The 20,597-nt window shown below is 39.6% G+C and overlaps 1 protein-coding gene across 5 annotated transcripts in view; it reads right to left on the reverse strand.

The window, feature by feature from the left end:
- Window positions 1–20,597, reverse strand: part of ATP6V1A (ATPase H+ transporting V1 subunit A) — a 64,873-nt gene that overhangs the window by 39,973 nt on the left and 4,303 nt on the right. Inside the window, exon 2 of one of the 5 annotated variants that reach the window (XM_063128848.1) lies at window positions 18,885–18,955. The exons of 1 other annotated variant lie outside the window; for it this stretch is intronic. The gene's annotated coding sequence lies outside the window, so the exon portion shown is untranslated. Of the gene's footprint in view, window positions 1–1,255; window positions 1,279–1,908; window positions 1,932–18,884; window positions 18,956–20,597 lie in introns of those variants that run through there. 3 more of the 5 variants (XM_063128849.1, XM_063128852.1, XM_063128851.1) reach the window with 3 other exon arrangements.

Genomic DNA, 20,597 nt, shown 5'->3' on the forward strand with positions numbered 1-20,597 from the left:
CCAGCACGCAGTATTATGCACTAAGTGTTAATGACAAAAGACCTTGCCTAGCAATCTGGAGGGGGGAGGAAAGATAGATAGCTTCTTATCTATCAAAGGCCCTTGAGTCACCCCAGAGCCTGAGAGGTAATCGGCAGAGGAGGGGGCCAGGAGGAGGAGAGGAGAAAAAAGAGTATTTAGTTGGGGGGCCCACCTCAATACTCCGTCTTGTCTTTAAATGAAGGAAAGCAGAAGGAGCTATGCTGGGGGAGGGCAAGGCCTCGCGTGAGTCACAGCGAAGTTTCATTGTTTTAAGATGTTACTGGGTTGTATGCTATGCATGCTTAGATGATATTGTTTTTAGTTATTCTCCCCATGTAACCACCCTACCCTTAGTCTGATTAAAGTCTTCTGTCTCACAACGTGAGCCTCTTTTGTTTTATTTGGGTCCGTGCTAAATCCAGTAGGAATGGTCACAAAAAGGGGCCTTCTTTTCATTAAACATTATTTATTTACAAAATTGGTATACCACTCCATATTTGAAACCAATTCCAGGGTGGTTAACATAAGAATTGAAACAGTAAAAACATAAAAAATAAAAATAATTTAAAAACCCACCATTATTGTACTAAAAACACAGAATGCTGATAAAAACCTTTGCTATCAGTTGAGGAATGTTTCCTGGAGGCACCAGAAACATCACAGCATTGGTGCCTGCCTGACCTCCAGGGGCAGGGAATTCCACAGAAAGAGGGCCACCACACTAAAGGCTCTTCCCCTGGTGGACTTCAATCAGGCTATAGGCCCATGTGGAAGCACCAGGAACATGTCCTCAGTGACCGGGCAGGTTGGTAAGGGAGAAGGCACGCTCTCCAATATCCTGGCCCCAAGCTGTTTAGGGCCTGTACACTAGTACCCAAACCTTAAACCCGGCCCGGTAGCCAATAGGCAGCCAGTGCAGTTCCCCCCGCAAAGATTACTGATAAATAAATAAATAAATAAAATAAGTTACATGCTGAAAAGGGGCAGCTCCCGGCAACAGCTGAGCTGCTGCATTCTGCACTCCAGCTTCCAGAGCAGCCTTAAGGGCAGCCCTGCATAGAGCACATTGCAGTAATGCAGACTTAAGGTTATTAACACCTGTACCACTGTGGCCAAACTATCGCTGTCCATAAGAGGTCATAGTTGGCAAACCCCCAAATTATGGACCTGATCTTTTAGAGGGAGTGCAACCCCATCCAGAACAGGCAGTGAGCCTATCTTGGGAACCACTCACCCACAAGGTTTCCGTCTTGCCAGGATTCAGTTTCAGTTTATTGGTCCTCATCCAGCCCATTACTGAGGTTGATTCAGTAATGGCCTCGCCTGATTCAGATGTCACATGGAGACAGAGCTGTGTGTCATCATCATACTGGTGGCACTTGGCTCCAAATCCCCTACTGACCACTCCTAGTGGCTTCATATAAATATTAAACAACATTGGAGACAAGATGGTGCCTTGTGAAACCCTACTGCTCAATTGCCAGGGGGCCAAGAAATTGTCTAATACCACGGGGTCCAGAGTGGGCTTCTTCAGGAGTGGTCACACTACTGTCTCCTTGTGGACTGCAGGGACCATCCCTTCCCAGAGAGATGCATTCATCACACGCTGGACCCACCCAATCAAACTCCCTCGGCTAGCTTTTATTAGCCAGGAGGGACAAGGATTGAGAGGGTGCGTGATCGGTTGCATAGCTGCAAGTACCTTGTCCACATCATCAGGCCAAACAATTGAAACTGATCCCACAAAATTGGGCAGATTTTCGTAATTAAAGCATCCTGGAGTCATGTTGTCTCTCACCCTTATCCTGGAATAAATCCTCCCATTAGTTATTTATTTATTTATTACATTTATATACCGCCCCACAGCCGAAGCTCCATTTTCCTAACCTTGAACATGGCTTGTTTGAGTTTTCTTTTTGGATACCCCCGAATCTGGAATTGTTTTATGAGAATTTTGGCTTGTTTGTTGAAATCTGCCAGATTGGAACAATTTCTTCTTAATCTAATCAATTGAGAATAAGGTCAGTTTCGCCTAATATGGGAAGGATGGAAGCTGTCATATTTGAGGAATGAATTCACATCTGTCTTCTTTCTATATGTGTCTGTGTGGATAGAAATACCTTCTTTAATAATTAATACATCTAAGAAATTAAGTCTGGAGGTGTCAAACTGAAGATCAAACTTTATCGTGTCATGCACACTATTAAGATATATTTTGAACTATAGTAATTCCGTAGTGGTGCCTTCCCAAATGAGGAAGATAATATAAGTGCTCTTTACAATCTGCTTTTATTAGTGTATTAAACCTTGTTTATTGTTTACACCCTTAACTTTTTGTTATCAGATCAATATTAGCCATATTATATAATTTGTTAGTGCAGAGCCTAGCAAGAAAGACTGCAACATAAACCTCTCTTGGGGTTTTCCTCCCCCCAGGCTTGAATGCAAAAGCCTCACAGCCTTTACTGATACGCAGCTCATTCAGATGCTGCTGACAAGTCTAGTATCTTTGATCCGAGATGTTAAGAGACTGAACCTTTTTCATTAGTAGAAGACCTCTTTGAAATTAAGATCTCGTATGTCTCTCAGTCAAGATTCTATTTAAGTGATCAGCCCTGGAGCAGCATATTGTAAAATACTAGAAGCTTCTTACCTTGAGGGGAAAACAAACCCACCAGTCACATGAAGGAATCCAAAACCTGAAGTAATCTGAAGTAACAAATGACTCGCCCTCGTGGCCCCAAGCTCAAACACATATATAAGCAGGAAGAGGATGCATCTGTCTCTCTCTCTCTCACTCTCTCTCTCTCTCTCACACACACACACAGATGGAACAGTCATCTGACCTGATGACTCATCAGTCTCTCCCCAACAAGACTGTTGCAACAGCAAGCCACATTGCTCAAGCCTCAACTAAATTTAAAGCATTCTCCCCTTTCCTTCAGAGAGGTCCAAATGGGAAATAGTCTAAACCTTGTCCATAGTTTCACTTATAAGAAAATGTTTTTGTGCTTACAATAGATATTCTAGAAAAGAATATCATTCACACGCACACACACAAATTTCTTATATCAAGTCAAACTATTGGTTCACCTAGCCCAATACGGTCTACTCTGATAGGCAACAGCACTTTGGGGTTTCAGACAGACACTATTTCCTAGCTCTGCTACCAGAGATCCTTTTAATGAGAGGTATCTGGAATGTTCTGCATGCAAAGCACATACTCCATCATTTTTGGATTTTTGTTTAGTGCCCAAATTATTCCAAAGAGCATATAACCATGAAACCCATATTGCTAGATTGAACCAACTTCATTATGGAACCTGACTGCTCACAAGTGGATTGTTCTGTAACAAAAGCATTTAACCACGATCCCTCGACCCCTACTATGCTAATAATCCTAAAGTGTCCACACTAGGTTCACTCACTGGCTTGACAATCTTTAACCTTGATTCTTCCACATTTATGGAAGTACACCTATAATCCTGTACTGCAGTGTCTCCAATGAAACATCCATGGGCACCACAAGGCCAGGTGGAGGCACCTATCAAGTTATTTTCACTCCCTATATAAGCCTGTGGAGTCATTCCTCATAGGCTTGTATAAGGAGTGGAAAATCCCTCCTGCCAAAAAATGGCTGAAGGAGGGGGCACAGTGGGGCAACCACAGTGGGGCAACCAGTGTCACCCCTTGGGGCAACAGGGGCTTTGGTGCAGGGGAATTTGCACCCTCTAGCCAATTTTCAGCAGGGTGCTTTTTCTTACCCCATGGGGAAATGAATGGAGAAATGGAGAGAGGGGGGATAGTTCCAGGGCATGGTCTAAGTCAAGCAGGTCAGACTATTTAGTACTTGGAGGGGAGACCACATGGGAATCTCATATAGCCACCTTGAGTTCCCTGATGGAAGAAATGTGGCATATATAATAATAAATTAAATGAGAGTGAAAACTGGAATCAGAGAGACAGAGACACACAGAGAGAAAAGCAAGCAACGAAGAGCCAGAGAAAAGGATGGTAGAGAAAGAGGGACCAGAGAGAAAAAGAAAGAAGCCCAGAGTCGTGGTGAAGAAAGTGGAACAACACACACAGAGACAGAAAAGAAGGAAAAGCAGCAACAGAGACGGAAGGAAGGAAGGAAAGACAAGCCAGTGTGAAGAGGAGTGGAAGAGGAAGGAAGGGAAGGGAGACAGAAGGAAGGAGGGAAAGAAAGAGGAGTCAGAGAGAGAAAAGAAATATACATACAGTATGTTTGTACTAAATGTTGTTTCCCTAACTGAAGGTATTTATAAATGTTAGTTCTATAAAATGACATAAAACAATTTGTTTAACACACTGAGTTCTTCCCATTTTAAGGAAGTTTATTACCCAGTAGACGTTCAATTAAAGAAGAGTGATCTGATGAAGAAACGAAACAGCTATAAATATCCGGAGTAACTTTTATCTTACACTGTTGTGTACATCACCTGGTCTGTTTGGCATTCATTATTGTATCTCTAGGTAGGTTCATAGTAATTGTTCAGTATGTCATAAATAGTTACCACAACAGTTTTTTCATGTATCATTGGCATCTTTTGATTCTTTTGTTCTGGTCAAATGACCTCTCTCTTTTTCTGTATTGAGTGAAACTCTTTTTTTTTTTCTTTGTTTGGCAAACAGAAATCCACAAGCAGGAGACGAGTGCACCAGCATCCACCTGCTCATGTTCCCCAGCAACTGGCATACATAGGTTCACTGCCTCTGATACTGGAGATACAACATAGTCATCAGTAGCCAATTGATAGCCTTTTCCTCATGGAATTTATCTAAGGAGTTTGAGGAGGCATTTGAGAAGTTTCACAGGCTTGTTCTAAAGTCTGAGCTGATAACGGTATGAGAGCCTTGAAATAAGAAGCCTTGAAATTTTTGTGATCTCCTTAAGTATCAACCTCCGTATAACCAAGATGTGTCTACAGTTTTCAACCTAATCCAGTGCTTCCTTGTAGGCCTAGGATGAAGTGGGGAGTTACTCCACAGCAGAAGTTGTTACTTCACAGACATTGGCAACTCTTTCACAATCTGACATCTCTCAATTTGTTCTTCATTATTTGGTATGGAATACTTTTCGTGTTCGAAAAGCAGATACTTTGTTGAACTATCTTATTGATCAATCTATCTCGATTGCCTTCATATCAGAGACATGGATTGCTCAGGATGAATCTGTGGCTACCTTTTCCACAGGAGATTCCACTCCCCTCACCTGGCACAGTGTGGGGGAGGAGTTGCAATGGTATTTAAGTCAGTCTTTGCCTTCAAACTGGACCTGAAGTTCCCACTTCTTTTGAGGGCCACCCTGTTTCGGTAAGGGTGGCATGTATTTATCGCCCCACAAATCTAACACCAGAGTTGGGATTCCTGGATGAACTTTCCATGTGGTTATCTTATCTTCTGGACACTACCTTATCGTATTATAGCTGGGGATTTTAACATCCACCAAGAATCAGTTGTGGGAGGTCTTCTCTTCTGTGTTACAAATAATGATAATGATGATGATGATGCATAATTTGACTATGCTGTCTTCTCCCCACACTCATGTTGGGGGGGGGAGACCCTTGGATTTGTTTATTTGTATGGGATTAGTTTTCTCCATCCACTGTTTCAGACAGTGGCCTTTCTGATTATTTTTTCTTGCAGAGCTTTTGTAAACTTTTTTCTTCCCCTATTTTACCTGCTCAGATAGTTTCTATAAGAAACCTTTCTGGTATTTCTCCCACTAGTTTTATATCAGCCCTGGATCAGGAGACCTTCCAGTCATTCCTGGATTGGTCTGGGCCACAGCCCCTGTCTGTTAAAGATAATTCACATGTTAGTCCAGTTGATGAATTGACTGCAGCTAGTTCTGCTTCAATTGTTTTCATCATCCCTTTGGTTGTGATCCACCCATTGTGTGCGGAAGGGAATTAACTAGGTGCAAAAGAATCAATGCCCGGTTGGATACTGCTCAATATTGAGAACAAGTTCTGAAAGGCTCTTGGATAACAGAAATGTAGCAATTCTTTCAAGAAATTATTTTTTATTATTATTTATTTATATAGCACCATCAATGTACAACTAATCCTTCTAATTTGGTTCTCACTTCTCCCAATCCAATGTAGACACTTTAGTTAGACAGAAATAATGACTAATAATGACTAATAGTGAAACATACATGCATGATTCTCTGTTAAGTCTATTGCTTGGCTTAAGTTGTTCCATTCTGCCATATAACGAACTGCCATGCAGCTCAAGCACAATAATTTTCCCCAGACCAAATAAAGCATAGAGTTCAAAGAAAATATCTATTTTGGCTCTTCTGCTCCTCAAGTTGTTCTCTATGGAACCATATTAAGACAGGAAAACATGGAGATGAAGCCACAATTTCTATACAATGCAATGTGTAGAGTCAGAAGTGTTCAAAGGGAGAAAAGACATGAACATATTGTATCCAGTCTATTTAAAATTAATTTGGCCCATCCACATAAAGAGTATCTATTAAAAAAATTGGCAGGGAAAAGGATAATATCTTAAGTAAAGCTCTAGTCTGATATCAAGCTAAACTATGGTCTGTTCAAATTATAAGTTAGGAATTCCCGGAAGGAGTGGTTTTCACCTTTGGGGATCAGAAACATAAGTTGAACTTCGTACAAAAAGCAAGACACTTCATGGAAACTTATAAAAAAGAACTGGAAGAGAGACAATCAAAGCTGGAAGAGGATGTTGGCATCATGGGTGCCACAAGTAGAGAATGAGACTGTTTTTAAAACCAGTTGATGGAGTACAAATTTTTAACGTGGAACATTAATGGAGCAAACGCGCCTCAAAAAAAGAAAGAAAATATTTCATTATTTAAAGAAGTTAAAACAAGATGTTATTTGTCTACAAGAGACTCACATAAGGAAAAAAGATACCAAATATATAATTAATAAAAAATTAGGTGAAGAATTTATATCAGCAAGTGGAAAAAGAAAAACGGAGTGGTCTTATATATTAAATTTCATAGAACAGTTATACTCTCAAAATACAGCCGTAGTGGTAGTGAATGATGGTGTGACAGATAAGATACGACTAGCCAGAGGGACAAGGCAAGGTTGTCCGCTCTCACCAGTCCTATTTGTAATGGTAATGGAATTATTGGCGAATGCAATACGAGAAGATGAGGAGATTGAAGGAATAGGTAGTATGAAAGAAATTAAACTGAACATGTTTGCAGACGACACCTTGTTGACGATAAAGAATCCAATAGAGAAGATGGGGAGAATTAAACAGCAACTGAGAGAATTTGAGGATATTACGGGGTTAAAAATAAATTGGTCTAAATCAGAATTGATGTTGTTTAATTATACTAAAAAAGAAGAGAAAGATTGGGAAGAAAGGGGAAGAGAAATGAGAGTTAAGACTCAGATTAGATATTTGGGAATAAAAATTACAGAAGTTAGAGAGTTTAGAGAAAGAAAATTTAAATGTTTAAAAAAAAGAGATTTTAGTAAAACTGGAAAAATATAAAAGGTTAAATTTATCCTGGTTTGGAAGAATAGCATTAATAAAAATGAAAATTTTAGCAAAGATAAATTTTGTGTTTAGGATGCTACCAATAAAAATTTCAGAACTAGAGTTAAAAAGTTGGCAAAGGATTATAAATAATTTTTGTAATGGTGATAAGAAAGCGAGGGTAAATAAAAGTAAATGGTATTTGAGTCAAAAAAAGGGAGGATTGGGTCTCCCGAATATTACATTATATTATGTAGCCAATAGATTAAGATATATTGTGGAGGCAATTTTAGGATTAGGGAACTTAGATTGGATGGAAGAAAAAAACATGAGTAACATAGAGACTAAATTAGAAAATGTTTTTTTTATGGAAGGAAAAAAAAATGGGTGGAAGGTATAAATAATCCGCTTTTGAGGTTTCACTGGGAAATTTGGAGTAAATATAAAGGGGTGCTGCTTCCGAGCAGCTCTCCCTTGTCACCGGTAATATTGTTGAAGAATTTCCCGGAGGAATTAAAGAGTAGATTAAGCAAAGTTTTAATAGAAAAAAATAAAATGAAATTAAGAGATTGGTTAAGAGGAATGGGTACAAGAGAGGACATAGAAGAGGTCTTGAAGGATTAAAAGTTAACTTGGTTAAATTATAGGCAATTAGAACAATGGACTAAAAAGTGGGTAAGAGATAATGGGGAGTGTAGAGAATTAACAAAGTTTGAAGAATTAATAGATAAGAAAGATAAGGAAAGGGGGAAAAGAACAGTGTTAAAAGGGTTGATGAGCGAAATATATAGAATATTGGTGGAGAAAGGGACAATGGATAACTCGGGTAAAACGGTTTGGGAGACAGATTTGAAGGTACAAATAGGACAACAGGGTTGGGAGGGAATATGGAAACAAAGAGCGTTGAGAAATATGTCAGTAAGAATAAAAGAGAATTATTATAAAATTGTATGGAGGTGGTACCTAACTCCGGTTAGATTGAACAAGATAAACAATCAGCAAACAGAAAATTGTTGGAGAGGTTGTGGGGTTAAAGGAACGTATTTGCATATGTGGTGGGAATGTAACTATGTTCAGAAATTGTGGAAGATGGTGTTTTTGGAAATTGAAGAAATTGTTGAAATGAAGATAGAAAGAACACCAAAAGTTGCACTGCTGTCGCTATTTGAAGAAGATTTTAAATGTAAAAAGGAAATTAAGGAACTGATAACGAATTTGTTGACTGCAGCAAGATTAATTATAGCTAGGAACTGGAAGATACAAGGGGAATATTCTATTGAAGAATGGTATAAAGAAGTATGGGATATAGCTATTAATGATAAATTAACAAGTAATATTAAATGGAGAAGAGGTATAGCTAAATCAAATGATTTTGAAGGAATTTGGAAACAGTTCCTAATATTTGTATTTTCTAAAGGGAGTGGGAATCCACCAGCAGAAGAAAGTATGAGATTCTGGAATCAGGAATGAGATCCCGTGGTGGGGGGTGCACTGTAGGTGTATTGATTATGTTATTAAGATAAGATATTGTATTCAATTGAATTATGTAGTATGTTGTGTGTGTTTTTTATGTGATGTAATGTGTATGTTTAGTATTGTAGAAAATAAAAAAATTTATAAAATATATATATATATATATATTAAATTTCATCTAAGTCCTGAATTAGTATTGACAGATGAACAAGGACGATTTGTGGCAGTTAAAGTTACCTTAAATGGAATGTCAACATTGGTGTTGGGGATTTATGCTCCCAACGATCATAAAGCGGGGTTTTATGAGAAGCTCCTGACCAATCTGTCCGACTTATCATATGAAAATTGGTGTTTGATGGGAGATTGGAATGGAGTGATTTCACCACAAATAGACAGGACTTCCGATAAGATTAAAAGTCATCAAGGCAAATTACCCAAGTTTTTTGATCTGATGGGCAATTTGGGGCTAGTAGATGGAGACACAGAAATGGTAGCTGAAATGGGTATACCTATTTCTCAGAAAGGCATAAACCCTTTTCAAGAATAGGCATGATCTTGACAACTAAAGAATTTCTTACAGAAGTTAGTAAAATAGAAATTTTGCCAAAATCTTTTTGAACTTTCAATCTACAAGAGTGGAATTGTGCAAAACAGAATGAGTTTATAGCAAGACCTCTTTCAGAAGATAGATATTGGCTGGGCTCACATGTAATGCTAGCCCACATGGGGTTAGTGTAATGTGACCGGTGTTTTTCCCACCCACCCCAGGACCCAGTGAGGGTAATGAGACCTGGGGTGGCTCATCTGTGGTTCACTCCATGGATAAAAGGGGCTGTTCAGTGGTGAAAACGTGGAGCCCATGGAGACAGCTGCCTAGAACATCCGGAATTTCTGGTGACGCTCTAGCATGTGTCGTTGAACTCTATGGCCACTGTCATATAGCAATGTTTGGATCAGCTGGTGATTTCCATTGCGACAACTGCTGGGATACATGGCTATGGGAAGGCAACGGGAGAACCATGCCACAGAGATGGGTAAGGGAACCATGCTGCTGTGCATGGTTCTGCAAGTGTGTGAGGATTGCATACATCATGGTTTTCTTATGCCCTCACTTCATTGTAGTTCCCCTACCCTACCACCCCACCCACCCCATGATCATGTGAATAGGCCACTGTATTTTGACAGTGATTTTATACCAACTAGATGGTTGAGATGTCAATCCCTTCTCAGCAGATATGGCTGCAGCATAGTTAGACTATTTCAGGACCTTTCAAGGAAAACATTATTAACCACAAAACAAGCAGCTTTCTAACCATAAATCAAACAAAATAACCTTGCCCCTATAGTAAATTTGTTGAGAATAGATTGGGATGGCCCTTTGGAGGATGTCACTGCTTCCCAAGTGCCCTGTTTAAATAAGCAGTTAAAAAGAAGTTAACAAGTCTAAAGATTTCAAGGAAGAACAACTGATTCGGTCTTTTCAGCTTTGTCTCAGTTTGAAAAGAGATCTGTTAAAAAATAAGCTTAGTAGGATTATAGCGAATCAAAAACCTCTGATCCAAGTTGCAACTGAGTTGAACATGAGGGTACCTCTCCTAGGGCATGGTGCACCTTACAATATAGGAATAGAAAAAGAGTTGAATTCAACATTAGTAGGAGGAACAGAGAAGGAAAATGGCATAATGGAACCTCCACTTGATGCTCCAGCTAGAGAAAGATCTATGCAAAGTTTTCCAAGGGCTTGCAAACTAAGGAGGAACTGCTGGCCTGTCAACACCTAGTGCCTCATGAGCTGGGTCCCCAGCCAATAAAATCTCTGCATGGATGGAATTTCAGAAGCTTCATTAGCACTTACAAATTTTAGTTGAATACACTCCCAGATTTATATCACATTGTGATTTTTAAGGGTTTGTGTGAACAAAAACCTGTGTTAAGAAGTTGCTATAAAATTATGCAGCCTCCAAAATAGTCATGAATACTTGAAGGCAGCTTCCACATTTACTGACTCTACATGCTGATAGCTGGGATGTGTCTCTGACGTTGAGCTCAACTTAGACTTTGCAAGGCAACAATGCCAGAAACAGCATGCAAAGTGGCTCCACCTCGGCTCTAACAAATCTTCTTGAGCTATGCAAGCAAGAATGTTTTCCGGCTTCTGCGGTCTCCTTTTTGAAGGAACCATTCAGTAAATGGAAGGAGTCTTCTCATATGAAGAAAGGAGATACTCTGGTTCTGCCTCCCCAATCATACCTATTCATTTCATGAGAATGTAGGACAGGAGCAAGTTCTTGGCTGCAGAGGACATTCATTGCTAGGGCTCTGGCAAGCTCTGCAGAGAAGGATACACGGCATGCTTTGCCAGCAATATGCAAACTCATGCCTCAACCTAATGCAGGGGTGGGCAACTTGTGGCCTCCAGATGTTTTGTCCTACAATTCCCATCATCTCCTACTATTGCCTAGGACAGATGGGAGTTGTAAGCCAAAACACTTTGAGGGCCACACATTGGCCACCACACTGAATGGGTTCAACAGGCCCCTATGCTCACCCACAAATTTAATCTTTCTACCATCAGCCTGAATTGTTGGTATGCATGCATTGTTCATTCAAAAGCAAGCCCAACTGAGTTCAATGGGGTTTCCTCCCCAGTTAAGTGAGTTGGATTGTAGCTTAAGAATTCAGCTCAGCAGCCATGGTTAAATGGCTATCTACTGTACCTATTTCCACCTTCTCCAAGCTCCCACCAACCAAAATGTTTGGATTTTCTCCCTACCCACCCTAAACCTTCCAATTTCTCCCTCCCTTTCAATCTGACATGCCTTGCCATTTTCTTAGAGAAGTTCCAAACAGAACTTTAAGATTCAACCCTACTTAAAGGTGCACTCATAAATATTACTTACGAGTAATGCCACTGAAATTGTGGTACAATTGGATATCATATTCAAAGTGGCTATGTGCTTGCCATGTGCTCCTGTGTGCTGATTCAAGGGGCAAGTCCTGAGAGCTGCTGCTGGTCCTGAAGGTGTATTGCCTGATTGCTCTCAGCAGCCGAGTAGGCGGAGGAATCTCATTCTGTTTCCTGGATGACCCCTGATCAACCAGGATGATCAGGGGTCTGGAAACAAAGCCCTATGAAGAGAGACTGAAAGAACTGGGCATGTTTAGCCTGGAGAAGAGAAGATGGAGGGGAGACATGATAGCACTCTTCAAATCCTTAAAAGGTTGTCACACAGAGGAGGGCCAGGATCTCTTCTCGATCCTCCCAGAGTGCAGGATACGGAATAACGGGCTCAAGTTAAAGGAAGCCAGATTCCAGCTGGACATCAGGAAAAAATTCCTGACTGTTAGAGCAGTACGACAATGGAATCAGTTACCTAGGGAGGTTGTGGGCTCTCCCACACTAGAGGCATTCAAGAGGCAGGTGGACAACCATCTGTCAGGGATGCTTTAGGGTGGATTCCTGCATTGAGCAGGGGGTTGGACTCGATGGCCTTGTAGGCCCCTTCCAACTCTGCTATTCTATGATTCCCAGCTGAGCTGAGCAGAGCAGAGGAGTTGCCCCAGCTAGACTAGAAGCTACATAAGGAAGCCAGCTCCCAAAGAACAAGCGATCAGGGAGAGCAAACAGGAGGTGTTTGTCATGGGTAGTTCGGCAGGGGAGGTCAATGTGGAGGCCTCCAACAAAATTTTGTTCTTGTAAGACACACTCATATAATAGGGAACTTTGTTCACCTTCAGAGAGGACAGGACAAAGCACAGGCAATTACAATACAATGAGAAAGGCAGAAACAAAGCAGAAAGAAGAAGAGAAGTCATTGTGGGAGACTCCCTGCTGCATGGGATTGAAATCCAAGTATGTCGCAAAGACCCATAGAGTCGCCAGGTATGCTGTCTCCCTGGAGCACAGATTAGAGATCTGACTAAAGGGTAGCCAAAGCTCATAAAGCCCACTGACACATATCCTTCTCATGCATGTGGAAACAAATGGATACATATAGGAAGTAGAAGGAAGACCAGGCTACAAAAGAAGAGTACAGACAGGTGGCACAGAAGTGCCGAAATGGAGTCAGGAAGGCTAAAGCTCAGAATGAGCTGAGATTAGCGAGGGATGCTAAAAGCAATAAAAAGGCTTTCTTCAGATACGAGTAGTAAATCAGAGAGGAAAGAAATGGTGGTTCAGCTGATTACTGAGGATGGCAAATTGATAACAGATGACAAAGAAAAGGCTAAAGTACTCAATTCCTACTTTCCCTCAGTCTTCTCCCAAAAGCGGGTCTATGACCCCCCTGGAAAAAGTGAAGCACAAGTCGAGGGGGCAGGATTGCAGTTTGAGAGTGATAAACAAATGGTCAAGGAACACCTAATTTCTTTGAATGAGTTCAAATCTCCAGGGCCCGATGAACTGCATCCTAGAGTAATGAAGGAGCTAGCGGAAGAACTCTCAGAACCTTTGTCTATTATCTTTGCGAAATCATGGAAGGTGAGTGAGGTGCCGGATGAGTGGAGGAGGGCTAACGTTGTCCCTATCTTCAAAAAGGGCAAAAAGGAGAAACCTGGGAACTACAGACCAGTCAGTCTGACATCCATCCCTAGGAAAATTCTGGAGCAAATGATAAAGAAGTCAATCTGTAAGCACCTTGAAAACAATGCAGTGATTACTAGAAGCCAACGTGGATTTGTCAGGAACAAATCCTGTCAGACTAATTTGATCTCATTTTTTGATCGGGTAACCTCCCTTGTGGACTGTGGGAATGCTGTGGACGTCATATATCTTGACTTCAGCAAAGCTTTTGACAAAGTGCCCCATGATATTCTGATTAACAAACTAGCTAAAAGTGGGCTAGATAGAACAACTATTAGGTGGATCCAGTTGACTACAGAATCAGACTCAAAGAGTGCTTATCAATGTTACCTTCTCAAACTGGGGGGAGGTAACAAGCGGGGTACCGCAGGGCTCAGTCCTGGACCAGTGCTCTTCAACATTTTTATTAATGATTTGGAAGAGGAGGTGCAGGGAATGCTGATCAAATTTGCAAATGACACAACAGAAGCAAACTTCGAAGTGATCTTGTTAGGCTGGATCACTGGGCTGAAAACAGAATGAAATTTAACAGGGATAAATGCAGAGTTCTAATTCACGAAAAAGAAAACAAATGCACAGTTACAAGATGGGGGATACTTGGCTCAGCAATACTACAAGCGAGAAGGACCTTGGAATTGTTGTAGATCACAAGCTGAATGAGCCAACAGTGTGACATGGCTGCAAAAAAAAGCAAATGCCATTTTGCGCTGCATTAATAGAAGTATAGCTTTCAAAAAATTTATCATTAATGAATCATTTGTAATACAAAATGTCACTATGAAAAGGGTTGTTCCTAGGATGACAAATAGTAGATGTTCCATAAATAAATTGGCCACACTTGGGGCAAAAAGGCTCCCCATGGCAACACCTCTAACTTGTAGAAAAAATTGGTTTAAAAATCTGACATAATTTTTCTCGAAAATCATATCCATGAATTCCAAAAGGAAAAATGTTGGCGGAAAAAGATCATCCCGAGCATTCAGATTGGATTCCACCACTGTTTGGGCTTCCTCATGTAGGATGCTTGTGTAGAGGGAATTAACATCCATGGTTACCAGAATGGCATCAGAGGGAATGTTCATGCCCTCAACCTTGTTAATGAAATCAGTGGCATCCTTTAAATAGGAGGGCATTTTGATCATGAAGTGACGTAAAAGGTGATCCACATACTTTGACGAAGGCTCCAATACCAAATTGGAGCCTGAAATGATAGGACAGCCAGGGGGAGAAAAACCTGGCTTGTGAATCTTCGGGAGAATGTATAATACGTGGATACAAGTTCTGCAGAAATTTTGCAGTTTCTTCATCTATTAGTCCCATAAGCATTGCTTCAATCACAACTGCTTTAATAATTGAAGAAATGTGTCTTGCAGGATCTGATGGAATGGACTTGTAACATAGTTCATCTTGCAATTAACTATGTACTTCCTTTAAATAGTCCTCCTTGTTTAACAGAACCACAGAGCCCCCTTTATCAGCTTCTTTAATCACTACGGATTGATCATTGGATAATTGATTCACAATGGCTTGATCCTTCCTAGATAAATTCTGCCATCTTTTTAAAGAAGATTGTTCAAGTTGGCAAATGTCTTTCAAAGCCTAGTGTTCAAATAATAATAATAATAATAATAATAATAATAATAAAAATAATAATAATAATAATAATAATAATATATTTCTTACCCGCCTCTCCGATTGGATCAAGGCGGGGAACAACAGCAAGCATAAAATACATAGACCTGTATATGAGGATTGTGTGACACGGGAACAAATTTAGAATGTGAACGAAAAGGGGATGGAATAACAGGAGCCTCCCCACTGAAAAAATCCCTTAATTTTATTTGGTGAATAAAGCAAAACAAGTCAACTCGAGTGTACAAAGCATTATATTGTGGGTGAGAACAAAACTTAAGCCTAAATTCAAAATCCTTATTTCATCCTTGGATAATGAACGAGATGGATCTTCCAATTAAGCTCCTTGCAGCCCAATGGTCTAAACACCAGCTTAGAATATTCATCTTATTTTGGCTAGTTATCATCTGTTTCTACTTCAGTGATTTGCCTTTGAAGAAAACAATAAAAAGCATCCTTGAGTCCCTAATGATTACAGCTGGTCAAGAACTCACCGCTCCTGAATGTTTTCATTTTCTGGCTGAGGATCTAAGGTTTGGGGATTTGCTATTCCTTTTAGTTATGTCAATAGTATTCTTGAGAGTAAATAATATGTACTTTTTTACTGTCAATCCTTTTTTGGAGGACAAAAAGTCTTTTTGAATCTGAGGAATATATGCAACAAATCCTCCTCTTTCCCCACCCATAAGCAATTGTGATGTGGGTGAGTTATATCGTCATTACAGCTGTTATATTATATTAACATATATAACCTCCTCCCTGGGGTTTGTATTTTTTTATTTTCAAATATGTTTTTCAGTTGTGATATTCTGACTCTCATGAAGCATTTGCGAAACTGATGGAAAAATGCTCCAGGCCTGTATGCTCAGTTATTGCAAACTATTTCTGCTCATTGCTCAGTTAATGCTAATGAATTCAGTTATCATTCAGTTTCTGTAAACTACTGTAAACAACTTGTTTAGTTTCTTGCAAACTATTTATGCTTGGGTACTTATGCTCGGGTATTATAAACAACTTGTTCAGTTTCTGTAACTTATTATTGTATTTCTACACTTGATATGTGATATGGCACAATTAATACATTACATAAAATGTTTGTTTACCTCAGTTCTTTTGATATCATTTAATATTCTAGCAGTTGTGTGCTGGTTAGCATTATTCTATTTTGGCAATTCCAACTGCTGCCTTCTGTATTGTTTAATTGTGGCTATAAATCCAGCCATAATTTATGAACTCCTGAACATACAATCATGCAACTTGTCTGAAAGTAATGGATCAATCTTGGTCCAGATGCGTGTTACCATTAAATTCTGTCAGGTAACCATTAGTTATTCTACCACAGTAAAAAATAAATAAATGCAAGATCAGTGTATATAAATACCTAACCCAATGAATGGAAGTCTGTGAGAAATCTTAAGCATTCATCCCCCGTACAGACCTATTATTATTTATAAACAATAATAATGTGCACTATGAGGGGCTGCCCTTAAGGCTGCTTCAGGAGCTGGAGCTAGTACACAACACAGCAGCTCGGCTGTTGTCAGGAGCTGGCCCTTTTCAGCATTAACTCCTTTGCTGGGGGAGCTGCACTGACGGCTGGGCCAGGTTTAAGGTTCTTGTCCTAGTGTACAAAGCCCTAAACATCTTGGCATCAGGATACCTGAGAGAGCGACTTCTCCCCTACTAACCTGCCCAGTCACTGAGGTCATGCTCCCAGTGCTTCCACATGGACCTGTCTGAAGTCCACCAGGAGAAAAGCCATCAGCATGGTGGCCCCCTTGCTCTGAAACTCCCCACCCTGGGGGTCAGGCCGGCATCAACACTATGTTGTTTCCGTCACCTTCTGAAAATAGTCTTATTCCAGGAAACATTCCTTGACTGACAGCCAAGGCATTTATTGGCATTCTGTTTTAAATTGATCAATCTGAATGCTGTTTTAATCTTTTTACTGTTGTATTCCAATGTTCACTGTTCCGGAATCTATTGTAGATATGAAAAGGCTATCAATATTGTAAATATATAAATACTATAAAATGGAAAACAATGGGACTACGGTTAACTTAAATCCCATTGATTTAATATGACTCAATCAGGATCCAACTCAGTGAGCCAGTTCCCACAACCAAAACAGCCCACTGTGGGTTAAGCCATAGTGTGTGCTGGATGGCATTTTGCATATAGCAGCCCCCAACAATAAATTGCCATGTCATGTGAAACCAGCTGGCGGCAATTATGCAAAGGTTAAATAACCCCCGCATAACTGCACACTAGACCATAGTTATGCAAGGCTTGTTTAAGCCTTGCATAATCCATGATCAGATTTGCATGAAATGACAACCCATGGTTAGGGGTTGAATATGCAAAATGCTGGCTGGTACACACCAGGATGTGCTGTGGCTTAAATGATCTACAGTGGGTTGTTTTGATCATGCGAGCCAGGTCAATGTTTATTTAGGTGGAAATACTTTAAAGTGAATTCAGTATGGTATAATTGCATTTAATGACTTTGTTCAAGATGGGAACTGTGTACAAATAGTTAACAAGGAAAATGAACAAAAATGTAATGTTTATTTATTCTGTTTATTACTGTATTTATATCCTGCCCTTTTTTCCTCTTGAAACAAACAGCTTGCCAATTAACAAGCTTGCTTGGCAAAATCCAAACAAAGGATCTATGGTATATATCTAGATACTACTTAAAATTGTAATGTAAAGACATAAGAAGCTTATTATTCCAGAGTTAGAAATTAGTCCTGTGTAGATAGAAAATATATTTAATGACAGATGGGGAAAGATACTGATACAAACTGCAGACCATATTTGCAATTAATATTTACAAAGGAACCTGAATGTTCTCCCACTCTTTTCAATGGGTCTTATTTCCAGGTAAGTACACACAAGATTGCAGCTTAAAGCTGATTTATATGCCTGCCAGAGCTATAAAAAAAAGGCATACTGGCGCATGATTCTATACAGAATAAGCAACAAAAAGTTGTGTGGCAACAAATTAGCACGGCTAGCCCTCTGGAAATTGTTATGCAGAGTAAGATGAAAGATAAAATTATTCCATCTCCACGTGTCTGTTACTGATTCCAATTAGTCATTTGGAAGATACAATTTGAAAAAAGCATTGTCAATTGGTGTGGGGTTTGACAACAGCAAAGATACTATTTGCCATGAAAGGGCACGACACAAATGCTCTCCTGTTAAAATAGATGGTGAAAATATAGAAATTTATTTAGACATTTCAGCAACTGAATACATTCCTTTGAATGGAGAAAAATGAGAATTAAAATATGTCTGAGGTTCTATAGATAATGGATATTATTTAATATGTTTTTAAGCTTTTTATGGCTTTAAATTTTGTATATCGGTTTTTAATGTTCAGTGTTTTAATCTTTGTAAACTGCCCAGAGAGCTTCGGCTGTGAGGCAGTATATAAATGTAATAAATAATAATGAAATAATAATAGTCTTACTATGTTTAGAAAGGTGATATTAATTTTGACATTAATAGACATAAGACCTTTAGTTTCAATGCTTATTGACTGATTGAGCAGGGGGTTGGACTCGATGGCCTTATAGGCCCCTTCCAACTCTACTATTCTATGATTTTCTATGCATTATATATTTAATATTTTAAATACAACATAAAAAAGGCAAAACAAACTTACAGCAAGGTGAACTGCAAGAGGTGCTTACAGAATACTTCCAGATGACAACCAAAAGAAAGCCAAGTACTCTGCTGCACAGGAAGGCAAAGAACAAAAAAAAACAGATCATTACATTAGTCTGATTTGGAGCTAAGAAGAAATGCCCATTCAAACATGGCAACCACCAAACCTTGGACACAAGTAGATCAACTCAAAGAGATGCTGCTAAGCGTCATATTCTCTAGCAACCAGTTGTGGCTGTCCCCAATATCCTGGATGAAAGGGGAAGTGATTTTGGAGCTGACAACTATACTGTGAGCACAATGGGTCCAAAATGAGAAACAAAAGAAAAAGCCAGCTTCTTGACCTGAACTTTAAATAAGGATGCTTACAAAATTCTTTCCGAATTCCTCCCAGGTTTTTGGTTCTGAATTACTGAACTTGTTTCTGGAGTGATACCATGTTTTATTTTTCTGGTCTTTTCTCAACAGCTTTTTGTACCATCAGTCATGGTGTCCTTCTGGATAAGATGTCTGGGTAGGAGGATCTATGATATGATGGTTCCATTCCTACCTTGACATCTGATTTCAGAAAATGGTGCTGATGGACCACTGCTCAACTCCATAGCATTTATGCTATGGGATCTTACAGGGGTTTACCTCATCTTTTATGCTCTTGAACATCTACACAAAACCACTGAATGAAGTCTTCCAGAGGTTTGAGATGAAGTGTCATCACTATGCAAATGACAAACTGCTAAACCAGTGCTTGGGTGCAGTAGTGAAATGGACATGGGCCAATAAACTGGAGCTCTAACAAGATAAAACAATGACTTGTTGGTGAAGACTTTGTCTATGTAGGTTAGCCGTGTACATCCTGGGCTGAATGGGACTACATTCCCATAGCGTGGAGGTACTCCTAGATCCTTCTTTGTCTTCAGAGGCACAGGTTGCCTCCTCCACAGCACAGAGCACCTTTTCTCAGCTTCGGTTAGTGCACTAGCTGCAACCCTATTTGGGAAGAAAGACCCCAGCTTCAGATATCCATACCCCAGTAACTTTCAGATTACACTACTGTAACATGTTATACATGGGGCTGCCATCATGGACAGTTCAAGAACTGTAATTATAGCCAAAATATAGCTGTGAGCATATTGACTGGGGCTGGGCTTTATGATCACATTATACCTGTGCTTTGTTAACTGCCAATGCAAGTTTGTTTCCAAACCAAATTCAAAGTGCTAACTTTGACATTTAAACCCCTTAATGGTTTGGAAAAAGGGTACCTGAAGGACTACTCATCTTCACATGCCCCTGTATATACACGAAGAACTTCAATACAGGCTTTTCTTTGGGTGCTACCAGCATTGGTGGCTAGTGGACAAGAGGCTTTTTTGGTTGGCACTCTGACGGTGGAATGCACTAGCCAAGGAGGCTCATCCAACACATTCTTTGATTTCACTGCTGCACTAGGCAAATACCTTTTATTTTCCTAGGCTTTTTAATTTGATCTGTATTATATTTGACAACTGCTTTTCTGCTGCTTTTTAAAGTCACCGCTATTTAAAATATAACTTTAATTCTTTATAAGCCACTTGAGAACTTGTTAAAGAGTGAGGTATAAATCTGTTTAAATATTATTATTATTTTATTATTATTATTATTAAGAATAATAAGAATAAATTTATATCCCACCTTTTCCCCAATAATGGGATTCAAGCTGGCTTTAAAAAAT

Source organism: Elgaria multicarinata, chromosome 6 (genome assembly GCF_023053635.1).
Source record: "Elgaria multicarinata webbii isolate HBS135686 ecotype San Diego chromosome 6, rElgMul1.1.pri, whole genome shotgun sequence".
Taxonomy (NCBI): Eukaryota; Metazoa; Chordata; class Lepidosauria; order Squamata; family Anguidae; genus Elgaria; species Elgaria multicarinata.